The sequence below is a fragment of the Calidris pugnax genome, unplaced genomic scaffold, assembly GCF_001431845.1.
Source record: "Calidris pugnax isolate Ruff unplaced genomic scaffold, ASM143184v1 scaffold36, whole genome shotgun sequence".
NCBI lineage: Eukaryota > Metazoa > Chordata > Aves > Charadriiformes > Scolopacidae > Calidris > Calidris pugnax.
In genome coordinates, this window is record NW_015090825.1 from 3418929 (window position 1) to 3426901 (window position 7973).

The 7973-nt window shown below is 43.3% G+C and overlaps 1 long non-coding RNA gene across 1 annotated transcript; it reads right to left on the bottom strand.

The window, feature by feature from the left end:
• Positions 1–5491: 5491 nt before the first annotated feature.
• Positions 5492–6631, bottom strand: LOC106886814. Its single transcript, XR_001411744.1, has 2 exons — positions 6486–6631; positions 5492–5675 (listed from the first exon to the last, which is right to left on the bottom strand). It is a non-coding gene; the product is annotated as an uncharacterized LOC106886814 (long non-coding RNA).
• Positions 6632–7973: the final 1342 nt, after the last annotated feature.

Here is a 7973-nt window from a genome sequence, read left to right on the forward strand (position 1 = left end):
CTCATATTTGAGTGGAACCTCTTATGTTCCAACTTGTGCCCGTTGCCCCTCGTCCTCTCACTGGGAACCACTGAAAAGAGTCTGGCTCCCTCCTCCTTCAACCCACACTTGAGATACTTGTCAGCATTGATAAGGTCTCCCCTCAGCCTTCTCTTCTCCAGACTAAAGAGTCCCAGCTCTCTCAGTCTCTCCTCATCAGGGAGGTGCTCCAATCCTTGAATCATCTTTGTTGCCCTTCGCTGGACTCTTTCTAGTAGTTCCCTGTCCCTCTTGAACTGGGGAGCCCAGAACTGGACGCAGGATTCCAGTTGTAGCCTCACCAGTGCAGAGTAGAGGGGGAGAATGACCTCCCTTGACCTGCTGGCCACACTCTTCCCTACGCAGCCCAGGATTCCGTTGGCCTTCCTGGCCACAAGAGCACACTGCTTGCTCATTGTCATTTTACTGTCCACCAGGACCCCTAGATCTTTCTCTTCAGAAGTTGTCTCCAGCAGGCCCACCCCTAACCTGTATTGGTGCCTGGCATTCTTCTTTTTTTTTATAGAGGTTTTCTGTTTCCTCTACCGCAGCCTTACAGGACTTTATACTGTATTCAAAACTCCAGATGACATGAGATTACTGTGATTAGATGCATCACAAAATAATGCTGACATTTGAATACGTGGTCACGCATAGTAATTCATGGATTGAAGCAAAGCAAAACCACCCGCTTTTTAGACTAGAAAATAATGACATAACGGGCTTGTTCTGTCATCACTCGTTCTATTATAGCTTCTACTGATTTTTCCAAGATGATAGATACCTCCCAGACACAAGGCAGTTATAGGTAATTTTTCTTCTGGTCTACCAAATGGGTGAAAATATGTTTGGAAGGAGGTTGGTTTTGCTTTGGTTTGTTTTTTAAATAACGTTATTTATTTAATACCAAGGCAGCAATGTACCGCTCAACCGATGCTACTGACGTGCTTCAGGATAACTTCTATTCTGTATGCTATTTAACTGAAAAACTTTCAAAAAGACCATTTATTCCAGGCAATCAATCAATAGCTCTCCCCGCTGCAGACCGGCTTGCGTTTTTTTCCTTAAAGAAAGCCAAACGTTCTGACTTGCAAAGAAAACGCCCAGCGTAAAGTCTCGTCCCAATTAAGTTAAAATCATCCAAGAGCACTGCGGTTGCCAACATACATTCCATTACAGCACTTCAGAAACCTTTCCAAGGTAGAGAAGTTGTGTAAAAATCCTCCTGAAAACGGTACCTGCCGCAGCAGCTGCCGGGCTCCCAACCTTCTAAAGGCGAGACGAGAACAGTAGAACAAAACTACAATCCCAGACACTCAAATTCTGTCATTTTAGGATGGTTTTCTTAAGTCATCCCATACGAAGTTCAGGATAATTTCCCAGACATCTGACCAAATCCTTAATATTCCCACAAATATGGATGGAGCACCTCCCCTATGAGGACAGGCTGAGAGAGCTGGGGTTGTTCAGCCTGGAGAAGAGAAGGCACCAGGGAGACCTCATAGCAGCCTCCAAATATCTGAAGGGAGCTCCAGGAGAGCTGGGGAGGGACTCTTTGTCAGGAAGTGCAGTGACAGGACAAGGGGGAACGGTTTTAAATTGGAAGAGGGTAGATTTGGATTAGATATTAGGAAGAAATTCTTTCCTGTGAGGGTGGTGAGGCACTGGAACAGGTTGCCCAGAGAAGCTGTGGCTGCCCCATCCCTGGAGGGGTTCAAGGCCAGGCTGGATGGGGCTTGGAGCAACCTGGTGTGGTGGGAGGTGTCCCATGGCAGGGGGTTGGAACTTTCTCCACAGATGCTTGACCAAAAACCCCAGGTATTTTGGAAGGGTAGGAAGTACCAAACACCAGCTGCGAGGTCTCTGCAGAGGTTTCCATTGGCAGCAGGTACAGCCCTGCACTAAAAAAGGCACAGAGCAGCAGCAAATGTCCTAGTGTTGAGGCACATCTCCACAGCACAGAGGCCAGCGTCGTATTTTATTTTGAAGGCTTATATTTTTAAATCCAATACTCTCAACAGTATGACAGCAAACCCACCCCCTACGTTCTAACCACCTCCTCATTTCCTCTTCCATCTTCCCCCAAAGAGCCCCAGCAGCTTCCTGGTGGGCAGCGCCTCGTATCACCACGTCTCCCAAACACAAAGAGCTTTTCCGAATGTTTTTATGTAGGTGGAACAACTCCAGGAAGTCATTCTCTTACAGCTGGCACTACAAACACCAGCCCTACTTCTGACATGTTATTGCTGCCTTCTCACTGTCTCAGAGGTGTCCCCAGTACAGCAACAGAAGGGTACAGCCCCTGGCCCCCAAAAAGCCCTTCTCTGCTCCCCAGGCCTCCTGGGGAAGCCTGGAAGGGGCTTCCTGGAAGCTTCCAGCTTCCTGGAAGGGGCTGTAAGCAGTGAGGTAACACCACCACTGAAGAAACTCTGGTCTCCAGGTGGTGTTTGCAACCTCAGCACCGTTCACATAAAATTGGAGAGTCCACCAGCGTGTGGGTGGCTGTTGCAGGTGTAGCATTTGGAGGCATTTATCACCACCTTGCTGTCCCTAACTGTGGGCACGGCTATAAAATGATTATCTGGACTTCTCAGGAGGTAACAAAGATGGTGAGGGGTCTGGAGAATAAGTCTTATGAGGAGAGGCTGAGGGAACTGGGGTTGTTCAGCCTGGAGAAGAGGAGGCTGAGGGGAGACCTTATTGCTCTCTACAACTACCTAAAAGGAGGGTGTAGAGAGGGGGGGGTCGGTCTCTTCTCTCAAGTCACAGGTGACAGGACAAGAGGAAATGGCCTCAAGTTGCACCAGGGGAGGTTCAGGCTGGATATTAGGAAAAATTTTTCCACTGAAAGGGTTCTCAGGCATTGGAATGGGCTGCCCAGGGAGGTGGTTGAGGCACCATCCCTGGAGGTGTTCAAAAGACAGGTTGATGTGGTGCTGGGAGGTATGGTTTAGTGATGATGCTCCTTGTTTGTTGTGTGGGTGTCTATTTTTGTCAGTGAGGTTGACGGTTGGACAAGATGATCTTTAAGGTCCCTTCCAACCTAGAAGATTCTGTGATTCTGTAATGTGATATCCAAACCCACCCGTTTAAGCAGATACCATGCTTCTGAATCCCAGTCAGGACTGCAGGCCATCCTCACACCCTTCATCCTTTCACAGCCATACTCTGGGCCAGAAACACCATCAGCCAAGAGAAGAATTGCTTCACATCTGCCCAGAGCTCTTCTACCACCCAGTCCGTTTAGCTCGAGAGAAGCTCCTAATGGGATTCTGATTCCTATCTTATCCGTCTTAATCATTAAAGCCTCTTGCAACAAATTTTAAATGGGAATATACTAATCATTTCAATATTCTACAGAAGGAACCGCATAATGCAGATGTTGCTCCCAGAGGAATACAGGAATGCTACATGCACCGTGATACCTTTTGTGCAACTGGTAAGAGAATGTCACCTTCCGACGCAGCGCAACAAGGCAGGGAAACGGTGACCCAGGAAAAGGCTCCAGTAACTTGATTTTTCACCCTTGATTCTTACAGCACAGTCTGTCTGTACAGCCAGATGTGCCTGAGAGGCCTCTTCAACCATTGCCCCCACTCACCCCTTATTTCTCATGGAGTAACTGTGGACTAGTTGCTTCCCAGTGTGCAGAGGCAGGCTGAGGTGACTTCTGGAGACCTGCTCAAGCCAGGAAGGCTACTGTGCCCTCTGAAATGGCCACCTGGTACTCCCTTAGGGCTCTCTCGTGTAACCCTAAAGTACAAAGTTAAGCATCCTTCAGTAACAAACAATCTGCACAAAGAAAGAGTTCTTAAGGCAATAGTATACATCTGATTTTATCAAAAGGACCAAAATAAACTTTAACTCCTAGGAGAGTCTTTTGGTATCTAACAATATTTCAGTATCTAAACATTCCCATTAAAAATATTTGCATGTGTCAAAACGCAGATAGTGCCGGAGAAAAACTGGTAACATTTGTTGACATTCTTAACATAGTGTCAGATTTTATCTCATAACAATCAGAAACGCTTTGTTAAATACGTATTTGCTACAGCAGCTGTTAGATACACACACTGAAGAAAGTTTTTTTATATGAAATTTTTGTATTTGGAATAGACCTGACTTCTGTCATTCACACAATCTCCTGCTTTGAACATCTGCGAGCCTTTTCCTGCCACTTTATAAAAAGGGAAGGATGTTTAGTCAAGGAGAGCTCTGCAAAAAACACGGCAGAGCAGTTTCTAGCCCTCATATTTTAGAAAAGTAGCTGTCAACAGAAACAGATTTAACTCCTGTATTACAGCAACACACGGCAGAGCAGTTTCCAGCCCTCATATTTTAGAAAAGCAGCTGTCAACATAAACAGATTTAACTCCTGTATTACAGCAACAGCAATATATGCCAATCCTAAAGCAATGTATCAAACTGTGGTCTCCTTAAAGAGAGTGGAGTCAAGGTTTCATAGCAGTCCTTCCAGCACTTAATGCTCAAGTGGCCTGACAGTGTGTCCAAACCTGGGTCTTAAGCTCAAATCAGCAGTATAATAACTCCTCTTATTCCTGTTCTACTCTCCCAGAATCTTCTTTGTATTATGATTTTAAGTTTGCCAACACTTAATAACAACAACAACAACAAAGTAAATTTAGATTTAGGGAAAGTGGATTCTAGGTTCAGATCCTCTTAGGATGACAACTCAGGATTAATACATGTAAAAAAAAAAAAAGTATCTTCAAGGATGAGTTGTTAGGACTAAACTAGTGAATTAGTCTAACCTTATAAAAGCTGAAATATATGCCAAGTGATAAAGCAAGAGGTCAATTTTAAGTGAAATTAGCATCTAAAGAAGTCAGAGAGGCATGCCTTGTGCAAAAGCAAACAGGGTGGTATCACACCATCACAGGTCTGGACATCCCTTTTTGCAACTGCTACAAAAAGCTGGATTTGCAAGGCCCAAGCCCATGGCTGTGCTGGGAGCATCACAGCCCTCCAAACCACCTCAGAGTGGAGAACCCTGAACCTTTCCAAGTTATTCTTGAATTTTAGTATGTACTGTGCTAGACAGCTGACTTGAATTTCTACAGTATGCAGTTCACATTGTAGGAGGCATTTAAAGACAGGTGTTTTTACAATAGGGAAATATATTCCAATCAGAACACTTGCGACCATTACTTGTATAAAATAATTTTTGATGCATAACAGACTTTTTTTCAGGGTGATTTGCTCAGGGAAGTTGATGATAGAGAAAAACTGTTCCCTTTTAATTTCCACTCCAGCCATACTCACACTTGGTCATCCCAACACTTGTGAGTGAAGGTTGTGCAGACCAATGACCACTATCATCATGTGAACTGTATCCAAGAGCCAACTTCTGACACAACTCTCCCATCCTTTAAGTAATAACTAAAAGCTCTAAGTTAAAATAGCTAGAATCCTACCAACACTCTCCACTCTTTGATAAAAATCAGAAGTACGATGAACCTTTAGAACCTTTTTTAATCACTCAGATGTGTATCTGTATTTCAAGAAAAAATTTAGACCGTATATAGCTATATTACAGTCTTGATTTCAATACAGAGCACAATTTCATATAGTGATGTAAAATGTTTCTGCATTATAGAAATCTGATTCCTGCTCCGAACTGAACACCGTCACATATCCTGAAAAGAAATAAATAATAAACAACGTAAGTGATAAATAAGGTACTGATGAACTTAAAGTTGATCCTCCCTACCCCGAAATTCCTAAGGTTTTCAAGCTTTGGAAAGTTACATTTCAAATTTTAGCTGACAAAGGCTTTTTAAAATAAATGCTTTGCCAATCTGTCATCCATATGGAGTATTTACATTTGCAAATTAAAGTCCATCATTTTCAAATTGCTATTATTCATTCACATCTCACATGAATGACAAGTAGGAACATAAGCCAACTCCTGTATGAAACACAGAGCATCTCACACAGTGTTCACAGGCAAGAACAGGCCCCCTAAAGCTTTTCTATTATGTACTATAATACTTGCTTGGTGAAGGATAATTGGTTATTAGCAAATTAATTTGTTCTCCCTTTCTCTTTATCTAGAGTTAAACTTGTTTTCATTTTTCAAGCAAAGATATTAAACTTGGTATTTATCCAACGCTTTGGTTTTGGAAGGCTTAAGAAAACCCCATGAGCTGTTTGAGTGATCATTTCCCCGACAGAAATCAAACCTGCCGCAGAGCTGCTCGTACATTTCAACAGCTGAGCTCAAGTTCAATCAACTTTGAAACCTGAGATACAAAGTCTAAAACCAAGAAGTACTGTGAAACCACCATGAATACAGCAAGCTGAAAGAAGAGCATCAAGGGCTGAAAAAAATCTCTAAACTGGCAGAGAATAAACAAAAGACTGCAATTCTTTCTGCCAAAACCAGACAGAAGTGCCATAACCTTTAAAATCAGTTACTATTAAAGAAATGAGTGTGAAAAACAAACCTGTCACCAGACTGTACTCCCATGGGGAAACAGTAGTTAAGTTCTAATCGAGCGATGTTTCCGAGTCGGAGCACTATTCCGGCACCGTAAGACCAACGGATATACTCTGCCAACTTCTGCAGGTGAGCCCTGGGACCATCACCTGGAAAGCAAAAGAGCAGGAGAATAAGAATCAAAGTAGACTGTCAAGGTGGTCAAAGGTTAACTGGATTTTCAGAACTAGAGAACAGACTCCTTGGAGCACCTCCTGCAGATGCAAAGTGTATTTAGTACCCGCAACTCCCAGAAATAGAAAGTACCTTGGACTCAAACTACTATGATTTCTGTTGGATTGCTGATGGACCTTAGTTTCCCACCACAAGACACCTACTTGCATGAATTTGGAAATGGGGACTGAAGGCTTAAAACGTCCTTAGTGGGTCTCTATGGGTTTTAAAGTTGATTGATCTGCTCTCGATTGTACATAAAGTGTCTCCTTCCCACATAGATGCTACCTCCCTTCCATCAAGTGAGGCAGACATAAAATATCACTACCTCCCCAAAGGGACTGAAATGATAGTGAAAAACCATACACGAACACACCAAAATATATCTTGAAAAAAGTTGGAGATGGGACAAAAAAAAACCAAAAAAACAGTCACATCAGCTACCACATCTACACTCTAATGCCACCACTTCTATTTAGTTCATCCCAGAAAACGTCAGAATCCCACTAAAACATCATCTTCCATTCTCCCTTTAGAGCGGTGTAAGATATTAGGTGTTCATCAATTACCATACTGGTCTGCAAACATCACCAATTCACAGATACCACTGTTCCCATCCTAGCTCTCTTTCATATATATGTTGTGCTTAAATTTCTGTGGAGAGCTGGAAAAAATTCCTGGCAATCTGTCAAATAGACAAGTTAATAACAGCAGCTTATTGACAGGCACCAAAATACAGGCAGTAAACAAACTGTTTCCGAGTAAACACACACATAGCAGCTCTCCTTCTTTTTGCCTTTATATATATATATTTTTTTATAGATATATATATATATCATAGAATCATTGAGGTTGGAAGAGACCCTTGGGATCATCGAGTCCAACCATCTACCCTACTCTACAAAGTCCTCCCCTACACCATATCCCTCAGTGCCGCATCTAAACGTCCCTTAAACACATCCAGGGATGGTGACTCCACCACCTCCCTGGGCAGCCTGTTCCAATGCCCGACCACTCTTTCAGTGAAAAATTCCTTCCCAATGTTCAATCTAACCCTACCCTGTTGGAGCTTGAAGCCGTTCCCTCTTGTTCTGTCACTAATTACCTGTGAGAAGAGACCAGCACCAACCTCTCTACAGTGTCCTTTCAAGTAGTTGTAGAGAGTGATGAGGTCTCCCCTCAGCCTCCTCTTCCTCATACTAAACAGCCCCAGATCCTTCAGCCGCTCTTCGTATGATTTGTTTTCCAGGCCCTTCACTAGTTTAGTCACCCTCCTCTGCAC